We start from the raw sequence: 17,351 nt of genomic DNA, 5'->3' as shown, positions 1-17,351 counted from the left end.
AATAAAGTGGAGATCAAAGCAACATTATCAGTGTCTCAGCATTGTCACTGGTGATTTAACACCAGCATCAGCGCACCCTCATGCTCTACTTAGTCATAACTTCACACCAGCTCAGACACTTACTGGATTTCTGAATTCAGTCAACGTGATGGAAGATCAGGGGGGGAAGTATCATTGTGGTTGAAAATGATTAGAGTTAATCTGTGGAGAATGCTGAGGTCCATCAGTCTATCATGAAAGAAACATATTTGTATTATAGCAAATTGCAATAAACTGGAGAATGCAAAGGTTTACATTTGGTGTGAAAAAAAAAAAGCAGAACTGCAGGTTAATACTTCAATCAAGGTGGGAATGTTTCTGCTGCAGTTCTGAATAAACGAGGTCAAGAGGAAATCATTTGTACGTGCTTTGGTCTGAACCAGAAAATGTCTTGCTCTTTAGTTTTAAACCTGTGTGATCTTGGCAAGGAGGCTTTTTGGAAGACTTTTGTCTAAGGTAAATGTAAACAGCTGAAGTCAGAATGAACTGCTCTCGACGGCTCTCGTCTTCAAGTGACGCCACTTTGTGTCCACCAACAGCTGAAATTTGTCAAGGTTTGTTGCTGAGCTGCTGCCTGCTCACTCATTGTGAGTTACTCTGTTTGAGACCATCATGTGGATTCCTAAAATTGCAAATTTAAAATCTGTGACTGTGCTGTCCTTTGTGCTGGGAACCCGGCACATCGACCATTTGATCAATGGTGCTGCGGGTGCTGTCTGGACGATATATCACTGTGGTAACAGAGTCAGTCATGCTGGACAGTAGAAGGGAAAGTCTGACTCATCACTCTCAATAAAACAAAGAGCAAACAACAAGTGCGTCAGGGATGGATGTGCCTCAGCAATAAATGTCAAAAGCATCATTTCCCAGGGAGTGAGGCAATCGGATCACAACAGAGATCTCCAGGCAGGATATTATGACAGAGAGTATGTCACAATTCTCTGACCTGAAGATCACTTTCCAAACCTGGGAAAACAAAACCCCAAAAACTTTTATACTGAAGTGATAACAGGTAGATGGAGACAATTCGGTTGTTTTAGCTTGATTTAAACTGTATTTGATCCTCAAAGGTTTTCTCAAGGATTAATATACTATATAACTTTTGTGAGCTGAGACTGTCTCCTTTACTTTGGGGACAATCTCACCACAAGGTCCTTTTCGTAGCTGTTGTGTATCTTTCAATCACATCACACAAGCAGCAGATGGAGTTCGTCCACTTATTACGGAAATGTAGATGGTTTTTATTTTTCTGAGACCAGGTTGCAAGACCTTTGTGATCTGTTCCTCATCTCGCACAACAGTCTCTGACTCTGGTGGTTGTGTTGCATTGTGGGTAACGTAGGCACCTGGTTTTTGAAAAGGAAGACTGAAAAATCGATTTTGACGTGTTTTACAATGTGCAGAGTTAAATGTTGAGTCTTCTCATCCATCAGCAGATTCTTAGACTGACTTTGCCTAAAGATTTTCCTCACATTCAACATTGTTTATTTATTTCCTCACTTTAAAAGAACATTTTGTTTATTTATTTGCATGTGAAAATGATTTGTTACTTCAACTTTTTGTCTTAACTTGCTATTTATTATTATTATTATTATTCTTATTATTATTATTATTATTATTATTATTATTATTATTATTTCTGGTCTAGAAATGTGCAATTTTCCAGATTTTATAACTGGCAAGTGGGAGAAATTCAATAAATTTTTAAAATGTTTTACTCAAATAAAATCTTTTCATGCTTTTGCTCTCAAGCAACTGTTTGATTAAAGCTGCAACAGGTTGTTTAGAAACTAGGCAGAAATGTTGGCATACTTAGACTACGTTCAATCATGTCACTTCATTTCCCTGCAGCAGTCAGCCTGAAACCTTAAGTTTCTTTACCGGAGAAATATCTTTCAATGATAAAATGCAGTCTTTCCTGAAAACAGCGAAAGTGTCTCTCTGTAGGAGGTTGCAGCTAGTGGGCGTAAAAAAATAAATAAATAAAAAAAAAATCCCTTGTTTGTTTTTTTTTTCAGTGCAAAATGTTTAAAGAAATTTCAAGAATCAAATGCTATTAAGAGGTGTGAAATGTAGGAAATAACCATAAACAATGTAGAGTTCAAGATACTGTTGTTGCTTAATTCAAAGGAAACAAGTGCCGAAAAGTTTCTCAGTGGCGTCTTTAGTTTGGTGTCTGCAGCTGTAAAGAGCATGTTTTGATTGTCTGTTTACTGCTGGTGGTTCACAAGTGCTTTATTGCACTGGAACCCCCCCTCCTCCTTCCTGCCGGCTCAAAGATAGGTTTATTATTTTCAGGATGCTGATGAGATGCACTTTAATGTGACTAGCAATACAACTTATGAACAGAACAACAGATACACAGAACGGGAAAAGAATTACAGGCTTCAAGCTTAAATACTGCATGTGGAAATGGTAATAGATAATTAGAATATATGAAGTGAATTTAAAACAGGTATAACAACTGCTGCTGTACAAGCGTGGTTTCAGTTTTGAAGTGTCTCTCAGGTGGCGGTTGGGGGGTTGGACGTTGCTGTCGTTGTGAGGTCTCCTAACTGCCTGTGGCTGAGTGATCCTACTTTATCTTTAGGTTTTGGTAGATAGAGGGAGCTACTCTCCAGTAGTTAGTCTGACTCTGAACTTCTGAGTGTGACAGTTGGGTAACATTTCAGAGAAAAGTCTCTTCTCTTTGTGTGTCCCAGTCACACAGTTTCCACTCTTTTAATTTTATGAAGTAATGTGCTGCTCGAACAGCAGCGAATCTTTCAGTGTCATTAAATTCACACTTAGTTGGTCTTAAGATGAATCATTTTATCCCCGCTCTTCCACTGACCTTCCTGCTCTTTAATTTTTAATGAGAGGAGATTGGAGGGTCAGTTCCTGTACATCCTTTCCAGTTTCTACAAGTAGTAGTATTGGCTTTATTTGATTTGAGGAGTGCTCAAATGAATGCCTCGTACGCCAAATGGCCATCTGCTCTAGCCTTGTTTCATCGACCATAAACAGGCCGGCTCCATCAGTGAAAAAAGGTCCTGGCCAAATATTTGCTGCTCTTTGACCCCATTTGGTTTAGTGTGTTCTCTGTTTGCATTTCAATGACCCACGGTCAGTGTCAGAACGATGGCACGTGTGTCCCTGATGAGCTGTACCCTGATAAGACGCCAGCAGATGAGAAAAGGGACCGAGGCCTTGTGGGATAAGAGCAGGGTGAAGGATGGAGCAAATGCAGACAGGCTGCTGGTTCACACACATCTACACACTCCACCTCTGGTATCAATCTCCTCACACACGTCACACCCCTTGCTGCACCAACCAACCAGCTCTTTGATAGCTGCTGAATTCCACTTTCATCTTTGTCCTGTCTTTCCTACCTTGAAAAACTCATACAACATCCTCACTGAAGTGTCAAGAACACGCATCAAGGAGCAATTGTTATTCATTGCTATATTATCTGAATGGCACTTGTCGATTAAGTAACACCTCCCACTGCGCGCCTCCACTATCAAGCATACTCTGGTGCCTTTAATCCCCAAGCCTCCTAATTATTGCTCATGCAAATCACAGATCAGCGCTCACCAAATATTTCGTGAAAGAGAGAGAAAGAAAGAGAGAGTGCGAGAGGATAAGGGAATTCAGGAGTGCGTCTGTGCATGCACGGGTGTGTGTAGCACTTTTCCTGAATTGCAGCAGATATGGAATTAGCTGAGGAGGACGGGATTGTGCGGATTAGGCGGAGAGATTTTACCAAACGCGAACTCCCTATGTGTAATTCATTTTGGCGTCCTTGAAATTGCTACTGTGAGAATTCAGCAGCTGCAACAGCAGTACCGAGAGTCCTCAAATAGGCAGAATCCAGCCCCCCTTCAACCACCACCACCACCACCACCACCACTCCCACGTTTCTCTGAAGCATGATTGCATGAAAGCTGTCAGGGGTGTGAATGCAAAGGTTTGGGATTTTATTGTGAATTTTGCAGCTCCCCAAAATATTTGAGCCTTTGTGGGGAATGTATGACATATTACACAGTTTGATTATCCCAAATAACACAGACATCTTCGAGCATCACTGTTGATAATTTCTCTTTCATCGCATTTGGGTTGCAGAAGAATCCCGGGAAGGCAGAGATCTCAAAACATCCGAAAATAAAGTGAGTAAAGCTGGATTTGTACTTGATGCAAGAGGCTAACAGCAGCCCCACCCGAGACACCTGCAGTAAGAGATCTCAACACAACAATAAACTGATTTACTGTACATGATCACACCTTCTTGTGCATTTTAAATATGCCTACAATAACTGTTTATGTTATTTCATTTACTTTATGTGCTGCTATGCACATTCTTCCAGAACTAGAGTCACATTCAGGTAACTTCAGCTGGCATTTTGGGCAGCGGGCCTATACTTATTTGTTGTCAAGAGTACGGTGAGAACTTTAAGTGTATTTTAAATACGAAGCTGAAGCAAGGAGACAGGTTAGCTTAGCATAGCAAAGAAAGAGAGCACAAACCCCCTGTGAAACCACAATATGCTGTCTTTACACTTTGGTTTAAGTACAGATTAAACACCCAAGATTTAGAATATTAATTCCTGATGCAGGTAGGTGATTCTTTTTAACTTTGAACAGTTTATGCTTAACTGTTATGAATATTCTGATCTTATTCTCTGCAAGAGAGGGATTAAATGTCATTCCCAAGAATTTAAACTATTCTTTTAAGTAGAAAAATAGGTGAATTACCCCTTAAAGGTCTGCCGGACCTCACATCCAGCTCCTCCTGCAGTGTATCTTTAGAAAGTAGACAAAAAAGCCCTGACACATCAGCTGAACAATACAAGTCAGTGTCAAACATAAAGGTTAGTAGCACAGACAGTGCGGATACACAGCTTAGAGAGTCAGGTGTTCATAAAACTGTAACATGCACTCATAAAACATTATTGCACTGCAGTTGGTAGATAAACACTGTTATACTCCCTCTCAAGGCCACTTAGAGAAAAATTACAGCTATTTTTTTTTCTGAGTCAGTGCCTGGAGCAGCATCGGAGAGTGGTGTTGCCACAAGTTTGCAGCTCTAAAAACACATGGAAGGATGATGAGGTGCAGTCAGCATGTCCTCCACTGCCACACCTGTGAAGAGGATCATAAATTCCCCAGCTGCTGCCATCCATTCAATAAAAAGTGTAGGCTGAGAAAAAAAAGTGTCTTGGCTTGTGTGATGTGTAAATTCAGAGCTACCTGTCAAGTTTCTCACTATTACCTCTGATTTGCAGGGCAGCCAAGCCAAGAAAGGTCTGCTTGAACTTTACCCAAACCATTCCAGCACACAGCGTACAGTAAGAGGATTATATCACAAATCCCCTGATGCCACAGAGGTCTCAGCTCATGGTGACCCCCCCATGCCCCCGCCCTTCTCTGTCCCCTCCCATCATTGCCATGTCTGGGAATCAGCTCATAGGTTCAAAACATTTCCCCCTTAGGCCGGTGATGATAGGAGCTTCTGCACATGCTCATATGCTTGTTTGATTCCTTTCCTGTTTCAGTGGCAGAACAACTGACAAACTGCCCACAGGAAACATACAGCCAGATGGTGTGAGCAGAGGTGCCATATAAAGCAATCAAGCCATTTGTTCTACGACACTGAGGAGCTCCTGCTTGGCCTGAGGAGGATTTCTCCTGGAAATGGCTGTTTTGTCATGTTCAGTCAGTCAGAGCAGATGACCGCCGATACCAAATGATTACACATCTTGTTCTGCCCAAAAAACTGGAAAAAATCTGCTCTGTTCCAGCCGTTTTGGGATCCACCCAAGGGGCCGTAAGATAAATCTAAGGGGCCACGAGTTGATCAAATAAGAAAACAGAAAAAATGAAGAGCTAATGGAAAACATACCTTTACCAGTGAGGTGCCGGCTTGCAGGCAGACATCAAAGAGGGAATGGAAAAGCTGAACATTCATAACTCAGATGCAATCACTTCCACAGGCTGACGTTTCAGCAAACTGGATTTATTCAGTTTGCTGAAATGTCAATCACTTTACAGAGAATAAGGAATCACCTTTGTGGTTGAAATGCTCACAGTAAGCTATGGTGGGGGGGAATAAGAGGGAAAAGTTGTGTTACATTATGGTTTTATAACCATCAAAAAAATCCCAAGAAAACACCAAAACAAAGGATCTCCCAGTCAGAGATGCTGAACCAGAAGTTGACCTCTTTAGGTGAATCAGGTATGTGATGTGACCAATCCACATTTAATACATTTTATTTTTATTTTTATAATACATTTTTCAGGTTTTTTTTTGGCTTTTGTGAACTTCCACAGAGGAATACAGACCGTAAATTTGAGGAAAGGTGGACTGATTTTTTGGTACTGGCAGATATTCTGGATTAATTTTATGTTAGGAAGCAAAAGGTTAGTTTAATGCATCCATAACAGAAATCAAAAACAGCTGCAGCCAAGTGCTATCATTGTCTCAAACAAAAAAAAAAAAAAAAAAAAGTGATTTGTTTTTTAATTAAATGCTTCCTCACATCTGATCTTTTTACATGTATTTGGCATTTTCACCAAATCATTTCATTTCTGGATTTGGACAGAATTTTCGTCACACTTTTGCATGTCTTTTGTCCACAGGGAGTCACCGTAGTTTGTTGCCAGGAAACTGCTACATCTGGTCATATTGTTGTTAAAGGTGGAGACAAAAGCAATGCCAAAATCGAGTGCAACTCTTCATTGTCACTGTCAATGTCAAAGGCAGCAAGCATCACCAAAGTCATTCTAATTGGCTAACCTTGGTCCATGGACACGTGCATCGTCCAAACCAGCTGTATGTTCCTGTCCAGCACAGATGGCCTTCAAGAATGATGTCTGCCAGGTGACGGAGGCCCAGGTTTTGCAACTCAGCATTTTGGCTGAGGTTAAGTGAAGGCTGTTCATTGTGTGCTTTGGGCCCCAGCATCTGACTCTTACCTGGGATTAAGTCCTTCCATTAGTTAATCACTCTCCCACTAAACCTCCTAAGCCCGGTGCTCAAACAATAGAAAACATCTCAGACAATTAATCAGCGTTTTACCGTGGTGCTGCTCCGTGAGATCACCTCGGCTGGACGCTGCATTGCTCATACGGACGATAAATTGGTTGTCTCTGCTGTGACATCTGCTGAGTTTTATCTCTGAGAATGAAGTCTGGTATCCACATGGCGGACATTTTAAGCAAATTACAAAACACATTTCTTCCCGGTGGCGTGATGGCTTTATTGTCATTAAAAAGGTTTTGCTGCTTTGATGTCTGAGGCGGTAACACTCAGCAGGTAGTAAATGTCGAAATGTGGAGGGACCACTGTTGCGTAGGTAAGGATAAGAGGTTCTGTTCTTTCCAGATAACAGTCCTGTATCATTCAGCCATGCTTGACCTGTTGCTCAATTCAACCAGAGTTGAAAGCAGCAGGTCGCTCTGACCAGATTTGATGTATTCACAAATTTAAGGGAAAGGACAAGCAAAATTCTAAAAAAAAATCCAAACAAACATCACAACAGCATGATCTCATCGTATTTGATAATGATTAATGGAGTTGCTTGATATCATGACATAGTCCACCTGGAGGTTCACTCAATCATTAGCTCTCCTTTGTCACAGAGAGCATATATTTAGTACTTTCTCAGTAAATGCTGATGATACAGCAATTTCTGAAAAAATAAATTTATACGACAACAATTCGAAACTCACACAAAATACAAATTAGCTGCAGTGATCCCTGGCAGTAAGTTTAACAGCCCCCGAGCTCTGCTTTATTCCTGCTGTGCTTTTCCAAGGTGAGAAAAATAAAAAAAAAAAGAAAGAGAGAGAGAGAGAGGCGGTATGAGAGAGTGTTAACTGTCTTCTGTAGAGCCATTCATAGTCTCTGTACTGCTGGTGAGGAATTCAGAGAATGTGACTTCTCGGCAGAGATCAAAAGGGTTGAACATTAACTGCGCTGAACTCTTCAGCCCTCCAGTGCTGCTCCCAGGGACTGCCTCTCAAGTTCAAGGGTCCCACAGGAGCCCTGTTGAATGTTCAGTGTCAATAACAGGTACGTCACATGGAGCGGTTACACGTGAAACCGCGAGTCACCCCCTTTCTCTGGCCCCAGCGCCACGCCGACCCGCTTCGGCCATACAAACACACACACACACACACATATATATACACGCTGGGAATCATACAAATGCTCACACACACCTGCCGCTGCCACTACGAGGCAGAGGTGTGGTGACACAGAAATAAGCACATGTGCGTTATTTCTGAAGAAACAGAAGCCCAAAAATGTTTTTCTGTGAAGGATTAAAGCCAGCGGAGGACAGAACTTAACACAAGAGTGTTTGAAGCAGCACTTTTCCCAGTTATCTAAAGTTTGCCATTTGTGCAATAACTGAACTTGCATTTCGCAAGAGCTGCCAGTTAACCTGAGGTGACAACTGTTCTCCAGATGAGTTTTCATCACTGGTCTGACACCTACAGTATCTGTGGCCCTGCAGGTTCCCCAGTGTTTCTTGTGTTTTGCTCTCCTCTGTGTTTTCAGTGCTCTCCCGTCTGGGTCCTGAGTGTTGACAAGGCTGTCACGGTATCAGATTTTCACAACATGGTTATCTAGAAAATTTGAAAAAGAAAAAAAAAGCTATCAATCAAATTCATTTTTGCCTTTTTTTTATTGCGCCCTTTCTTGGCAAATAAGTTACACTCAAAATATAAGTGCAGGGAGGTGGAGACAGAGTTACACTTGCAATCATTAAGTTACACTTAATAAATGGTGAAAAGACAACCAGAGCAACTGTCAACAGTTAACAGTTGCTGAATTACTCACACGATAATACCATATGTGTATTATCAACAAAATATCTATATCTCGTTTTTAACTATCACAGTTATTATCAATGCCAGCATATCTCAACACACCTAACCTATGTGTCATTTCCTGTCCTCACACCCCCGACTCCCTGATCACCTAGCATGCCTCCTCTCACCTCATCTACCTACCAAATCATTGTCTCACAATGGATCATCTCATCTCTTACTGCTTACCACTTGTTCACTTGTTCACTTTCCTCTCTGCCGTTTCCACTCTTTTCCACTTTATGTCCAGCCGAGCTCTTCCCTTAAACTCTCTCTCCCTGGTCATCAAACCACAGGCACACTCCTACAATAAACTTGTTTCTTAACCAGCACTACTTTGTCCCTATGCTGCATTTGGATCCCTCCTGAGATCACGACATGCAGGGATTTGCCTTCATCTGACACTCGTTTGAATAAACCCAACTGGGTTCCCCTCATATCTAGGAACTGTCAGAGCAGGCTGCAAATGAGCGAGTCTAAAGATAAATCATCCAGATTGGGGATCATAAATAAGTGAACTTTGCACTGAGATTCCTCTGATCTTGTCAGTCCACCTGCTGACGACTGCCTAACGCTGTCATTCAGACCTGATTAGTTAATAAGCAGATCGGAAATTTGTTTCAGTCCGGTTACATTCAGTTCACTTTATTCCAAGAGCTGCATCCAAAAAAATCTGATAAATTACACACCAGATACACAGCATCCAACCTTCTCACACACTGTGAAAATATAGCTGAGGAGGGATTAGTGTCAAACGCCATGACTATTGTACATAACATGGTATCTCTTTGCGGATGCCTTGGCAGCATTCCCAGGTAGTAAGCAGCTACTACCATCCAGGACTCTGGGTGGGTGCCATGTTTTGACAGTGAGGGATGGGGACGTCCACGCAGCAGCTGCGGGTGTCTGTCACAGGGCAGGAACGGGAGATGAGAGGGTTCACTGGGTAACGCTATGGTGGGTGTATCCTCTCTTGTAAGAGGCTCAACCCGCTTCCTGCTGGGGGCCAAATTTATGACCCAGCAAATGAAATGTTAAAGGATATTCTGAGGAGCCAGGAACTTGGGCTTGGATAAATCTGCATATGTCTTTTATGCTTGGACTCATTATAATAACTTATTATAATAGTTTGTCTGTGAGATTTAAAGGAAAAATATGTATGTTTTCATGCATTGTTGATGTTTGGTGTGGTAAGATGTAATCACAATAATGAGATCTCTTACTTTAATTGATGTAACATATCACAGTTTTTATACCACTAAGATTTGCATTTATTTTAATGCAATAATATCAGGTAGACAGTCTATCAGTCAGCTCCTGAAGACACCTCCAATGACCGGGGGGACAGCACTCTTGCATGAATATGCAACCCATCAAAGGCACGTGAACAGGGTAAAATGCAAACAAGGCTCCTCATAATTATCAGGGGACCCCTTTTTCTTCCATCATTTTACAGACTTTTTTTGAACCTTCAAGGGCACTTTTGCCCTGAGTCCTTGTTAATTACTGACCCTGCTTAGTGTATGTATGTATATGTAAATGTCTTTTTTGTCTGATGTCTTTTCTCTTTATCATGCGGTCTAGTTATCAGCTAACTGCCTAAGAGCCCTGCAATCTCTTTGACAGACGATGGTCACAGGGCAGTGGGATATATTTTGCTGATATGCACAGGATGTCACTCAGATGTGCACTTTGAACCATCTTTCACTCTGAGGGCCAGATTTTGAAACTTCTCAATGAGGACAAGGCCGAATCATTTGCGGTTGTTTGGGGTCTCTTTGTGGTCTTTTGAGTGTCTCTCTATGGTCATTTTGTGTCTCTTGGTGGTAGTTTTGAATATCTAGCTGGTTGTTTTAAGTCTCTTTGTAGCTGTGTGATTAACTTTTGTGAAAATCTTAACAATTCATTTCACTTTCACTTCACGGCTTGGCTTCCATGTTATCCACCCATAAAATGTCTTACTCACCAACTTGTGACTCCCTGAAAGAGACGCTTGTACTCAACACAAATGACGTTGAAGGGTCAAGTTTGTGGACAGTGCAGGTCAGGGCTCAGCTGAGGTGGCCTTAAGCCCAAAGCCCTGAGCTGCGGAGTTATTTCAGTCCAGAATTAGTAATGAGATGCATACTTGTGTGTGCAGCGGAGACACAGAGGGCCCTTCATGTACACAGCATCCCCAAGTTTCCTCCTCTGAGAGCTAACACAGCCAGCCATTCACTGTCTGTCACACTGCAGCACATGATCCTCACACCCACAGCTCTCCTAATCAGCCTACTTAAGAAGTAGCGTATAAAGAAGACATTTCGTCCCGTGGCTGTGATTGCACACAAAGATGATAATTGATTTGTTCAGTGTAAATAATGAAAGCTTCTTCAGTAGGTTAAGAATATTAATCACTGTGGATGGAGTGATTTATAGAGCACTGAATCATCAGATGTTCTCTCTTAGATGACCTTTTCCTGCTGCTGCATCCAATCCTTTTTTTGGTAGGAAGAAACAGTATATTAATTTCAGACGTTGTGGAGTTGACTCTGCGAGCTCTTGTGTCTTTTTTAGGCCTGAGCTGTCATTTGTGGATGCACATGATTCTATGCTGCTTCTCCAGGACTATACTCATCCTGAACAACAGGCACTATATTGGATGCGAGATGCCTAAACGCCACTGCGCTGAAAATTACAAGCTTTGATCCAATTGTGGTTTCTGTATGTGTGTGTGTGTGTGTGTGTGTGTGTGAGACAGAGAGAGTTGGAGCTGTTTTCTAGCACAAACGTCACAAGGTCTCTGTCCATCAGATCACTAACCAACACAGTGGGTGGAGATTGGGTGCTGTATTCACGTTGTCTCCACAGTGTCTGAGACTCCAGAAACCAAGTGAGTATTTCTTACTGAATGAAATGGATTGATTATTGCGGCTGCACTTACTATTAAATCAGGAATTCTCGTGACATCATGTTTGTTGCAGAGCATCTCAAAATCTATGGACGTCTCAGTTGTTCTCGTTGTTGTCTTCTGATAGATTTCACGCTGTCTGAATCACAACAGTCTACTCAGACAAGAAGTGAGACATCAGTGAAGTTACTGGAGATGAATCTGCATGTGTGACCTAAAAAGTCCCCACACACACTCATGCCTTACAAAAACTGCTCTGAGGTTTCCCAAACTTCAGATCATAACATTGTGAAATTCCTCACAGGTAAAACATTACATTAACTCCCTTATCTAGCATTTATAAGCACCGTATAATTTAATTATTTTAATCCGATAAAAGAATTTGCAAACTAATATAACGGTATTCTCCTACCAAATCATCTGTAACTGGTGTGTAAACAGTGAACGAGCGGTTGATAGAACAGTGTGTAACGGACCTAAAAGTTTGGCGTGTTAAAAATCGCATATTAACTGAATTGTGTCCTCACATGTACAAGTCTTGCATGAAGACAAATTTACACGTGTGCTCAACAACATGTTTGCATTTCATCTTTCCAGCCAAATCTTGATCTTCATCAGCAAACGGAGCCGTCATGGGGGGGTCAAGAGGAAGTATTTGTAAAGTAGGTAAATACTTGTTTGATAAACTTAATCAGTTTAACTAAGTACTTCATTAGAGTAACTACACATGAGATTTCAGCTCTGATTGATTTTTAACAGCAAATGTGGTTTAATAGTACAGTTAACATTGACAGAAATACAGAACTGCAACTGCTTTGTCTGCAGTGCAGCCAAACAAACTCACATTATTTTAATAAGGACATCAGTCAAAAACAATTACAACTGATGAGTTAGTAACTTAGTGATACAGCGTAGGAGTGTGAAGCGGTAAACAGTCAGGCTGATGTCAGTGAGACAGCATTAAAACAGTAACACTGAATTAAACACTGCGTTGTTTCCTGTGTACGTTGTTGTTTCCTTGGTAGGTAATCCCGAGCGGGAATGGCGGACTCTGCCACTAATAATGAAAACAACTGCACAAAGAGGTAATTGCTGAATGTAAATACATCATGCGAACGTTGCAGAAAATAAAACTGTGGATGAAAAGAAGTATCAAACATGGGGTTCAGTTTCAATATTTCATACACCAACTATGGGTGCGTCACACAGGATTTATAAATGTTGCAAATACATAAATAAGCACTTAAAAGAAGCGTTTTTTTGTTCATTTATATTCTTCTTAGAAATACTAGAATAAACTTTTACAAGGTCACAAATATGATCTCCAGGCAGCACCAACGTACTTCCCTGCTCATCTGCGAAGTGAATCTTTTTTTTCTAGTAAACTTCAAAAGGCTCAGTCATTAATAATTCTGATTTAGGAGCTGGTGCACTTGATATTTGCAATTCTGATAACTACTGCTTGAAAGGCAGGAGCGGACAGGAGCGGGTTTGGGGGAGGTGGTGGTGATTTGGGAGATGGGAGGTGTCTTCTACTGCAGCATTCCCCAAATTATACATAAAATCGCTGACACCTTCTGAAGCACTGAAGCCACACGGGAGCTCACAAAATATTCCTACAAATATCCCCTAAATTATTCTTAAACAAATTGGCCTGTGTGATTTGTTGATGCATATTTCATGTACCTTTCTTAATTCATCAAGGTTAATCTGCATATTAACCTCTGGCTCATTATATCAGGCTGGTAATTATGCTGCATACCATAAAAGCAACAGTGACTCTAAGTAAATATGCATTTCAAGCAAAGAGGAAACCGATGTTTTATTTTAGGTCCACGCTGCGAAGAACATGCTCTACATTCTGAGAAGATGTGACAACCGCCATACCTAGAAATGTCAGTGGGGTGATAAACAAGGACTGTGGCAAAGTCAGAACACATGAACGAAATGGCCCCCATTCAAGATACAGATTTTTATATTCGCAGAGTAAAGTGGTTTACCACATTAAATTCAGAATATGCACGCTGACTTCCTTCTGAAAAGTCTTTCCTTCCTTATGCAATTTCCTACACTCTTGTGCAATTTAAATGTTAAAACATGTAGTATCTTTCAGAGAGATATTCGGCAGACTTTTCATATCTGAAAAGTGAATGGTGGTTTGTTTGTTTTCTACATTTCAAATCCCATCAGCTGTAAAATCCGTGTCAGAGATCACCTCTGACTGATGTTCGTTTGCTTAACCAACATTCACACCCTTACCGGCTGACCTATTCCCAGGGAGAGACCCAGGAGGGCGGGGGTGGGGTGAAGAGCCGCGGTGACACCCACTAACACAAACCCAGCAGGTAAACAGATGAGCGAGATGTGCCATCCTCTCCTGGGTTGTTATGTTAGCCTGTAATAACATACTCCACCATAAACCCAGAGAATCTAAGGCGAACAAAATGATTCACTGCCTGCAACCTGATCACTCTGTCTTTCTCCTTTCTCATGGCCCTGTCTAAATGTCAGCATCTGTGTAAACGCTAAGGTAATTCACTTGTCGACTCCCTGCTGTTAGTGTGGAAAGAGCAGACCATGAGTAAATCACTTTCGGTACATCCTTTTGGATCAGCTGCTGCTCCTTCTGATGTTAATTATTGTTGAAAGATAATATTTCCTGTCATATATGAATATGTTGTGGTTTTGAAGCAGATGCCAAATGACATTTGAATGTACCTTTCTGGTATGTACATTTCTGTGCAATTTAGAAGAACAGTCTTGAGTCAGATGTGATCACTTTTCAAGATTATTGAGGTTAATGGAGTGATATAGTGAGAGGATACACCCTTTGCTTAGCATAACTGAGAACCTGGCTGACCAGGGGAGGCCCCAAGGCAAACAGTATGATTCGTAAATGCCACCTTTATAAAAACAGCTCTCATTTTCACAGCCAGTGCATATGCATAGAGAGAGCACCAACTTCCCCTAACCATGACTCAGAGTGAAGACGCTGAACAAAAAAGATTAAGCAAAACTGAATTTTTCAATACCTATATTGCTGTACATTTTCCACAGACATCAACGGTGTCTTACTGTTTTATGTGGAATCCAGAAACACCTTTTTGAGCGGTATGTGGCTGTTGATCTTGTCAAAATGCAACCAGAGTCACACATTTTAGATAAACAAAAACATACATGCAAATGCATCTTGAGAGTCAGCATCAGAATGTAATTCAACAGAAACTCAATGCACTCCAACATAGTTATTTAGTTTGCTGAATTCAATATACAACAACAGAAACATAAAACTATACAACTGTAATTCAATAAAATCATTACGGCCAAACAACATTAACTACTCAATGCAGGTTTACCAGCACAGAGAGAAATGTATGAGTGCATAACCTACAAAGTCTATGCAAATATGCGAGCGCACACAGATTCGTTTGGGTTGAAAATGCATCAACGTGAGGAAAGAAACTGTGCTAATGAAGGTTTTATGATACAGATTGTTTTTGCCTACACAGACAAGAAAATGGGAAATGGGTCTGACCAAAAATAGCTGAAAGAATTGCCAAGTGGTTTTGTCGGCGAGTTATAATTCAAAAACAGCAACATTACAAACTCACCCTGAACTTTTGCTACAGCAACTGTCGGTAAGTAAACAGACTGCAAATAATGTGATTCTGAAGACTTAACTGCTATCTTCTCATCTACCTCATCTAACTAAGGGATGGAAAGCAGCACAATTAGCTCAGATTAGCTTAGCTTAAGTTATCGTAGAGAAAACAGAATAGCGTGGTCCTCTCCAAAATTACAATATACCACGAGCAGCACCGCTACTAATAAAGGATTATCTTATCTTATCTTATCTAAAGCCCACTACCACATTATATGTCATTTGTTTGATATACGCACACACAGTTGTGGTCTAAGGGGGAAGTTAGTTGTTGTGAAACAAACAAACAAAGCAAAAAAATAAAATAAAATGAAACAAGTGTCAGGCACAGTGACTTCTTGAAGTCTTACTGTTTACATTTCTAATTGCGGACAGAGTAACAAACAGGATACCTCATACCAAGTGTTAGTAAACGTATTTCTGAGCGCTGGACAAAGCCAGGTTAGCTCTTTGCCCTCTTTACAGTCTTTATGGCTTTAGTGGTAGCTAAACTAGCGATGAAGCTAATCACATCTTAGCTTAGCGCAAAGAAAACTATACTATATCAACTATATAGTATAGCATATAATTATATCAATTTTTAAGTACAACCGTTTGTGCCTGTAAATGCTGAAATAAAAGCTGAAATTTTTCATAAATCTTTCATAAACAACTGCTAGCTGCTGCGTTTGAATGAAATCTCTCGCTCAATCTGCAACTTGTGAGATGACTGGCGGAAATGTGTATATTTCTCGCGAGTTGTAATGTAGGGTTTGTCTGAAGCTCTGATGTTTAGTTGTTTTGTTTTGGTTTTTTTCCTCTTTTTGATCATTTTCTATGTGGTTAGGACAAATATTACATGCACATCTAGTTATGCCTCCATCCTATGGGAAAATCCAGCATGTTTTATCCTCTTACAGATGCACATGCTGGTAGACTTCACATTACAAATGTCAGGAATTCTGTTGAAAATCTTGATTTAAACAGTCGTACTTTACAAAGAGACTGACAGACTGACTGACTGACGGTGTTCTGGGATAAATTCCAATTACTTCTCTGTCGTACATATCCATGTTAAAATGCAACACAAGTGAAAAACTCAGCACTCATGGCCGTGACGGAGCGTGTGTTTAAATGGCAGGAACAAGCAGGGCTCACTAACAGAGTCTTTTGATATAGCGCGTTTGAAATGCGATTTAAGTCTATACAACATGTGACAGCTCTGTAAACTGTGGATTGTTCAGCAGTATAGGGTGCGCTAGCAGTGCTAGATTCACTTTTGGTTGTATTATCTTTATTGTGATTTCGAGCCAAGTCTTTGATTAAAGGCTGCTGTTTAAAGTTACATTGGAACTTTACAGCCTTTTACTGTGCCTTACAATCCAGAATGTTATTTTAAGGAATATTTTCAACCCAAACAAAGTGATGGGTTTAAATGAAATAAAAGTGCCTTGCTGGGCATGGAGATCGGTGGAGCATGATTCCTGAAAAGTGCTTTCCCATGTGTGGGCGGGCAGATCAGTTGGACAAGAGCAAGTAGCAGCCTGTGCTGGTGTTTGACTTAGGAGAGGGCATACTTTTGAACGCACTCTTGCCAAGTCACAGGCACTCACAGACCTCCCACAGCTCTCTGACTATTTTTTACACCGAGCCTGGGAACGCAGGGTTAGCCGCTCACCTGCAGCATGTCTGGACACTTTTTAATCTACAGACTCTGTGCTTCAGAGAGTTATGGGAAGTATCGTATCTCTGAGATCTGTGCAATATGGGGGAAAAAAGATAAGAGATAATCTGTAGTGAGGGTGGCTGTGTAATATTACTTGATGGGGAGATAAAAAAATGCAGTCACATACAAACAGAGCGGCGCATACATACATGTAGGCACACATATGAGCATATTAGTGCAGTCAACATGGACCAGATCCTTTA

The sequence above is a fragment of the Scatophagus argus genome, chromosome 18 (assembly GCF_020382885.2).
Source record: "Scatophagus argus isolate fScaArg1 chromosome 18, fScaArg1.pri, whole genome shotgun sequence".
Classification (NCBI taxonomy): Eukaryota; Metazoa; Chordata; class Actinopteri; family Scatophagidae; genus Scatophagus; species Scatophagus argus.
Note: the sequence above shows the minus strand (reverse complement) of the source record.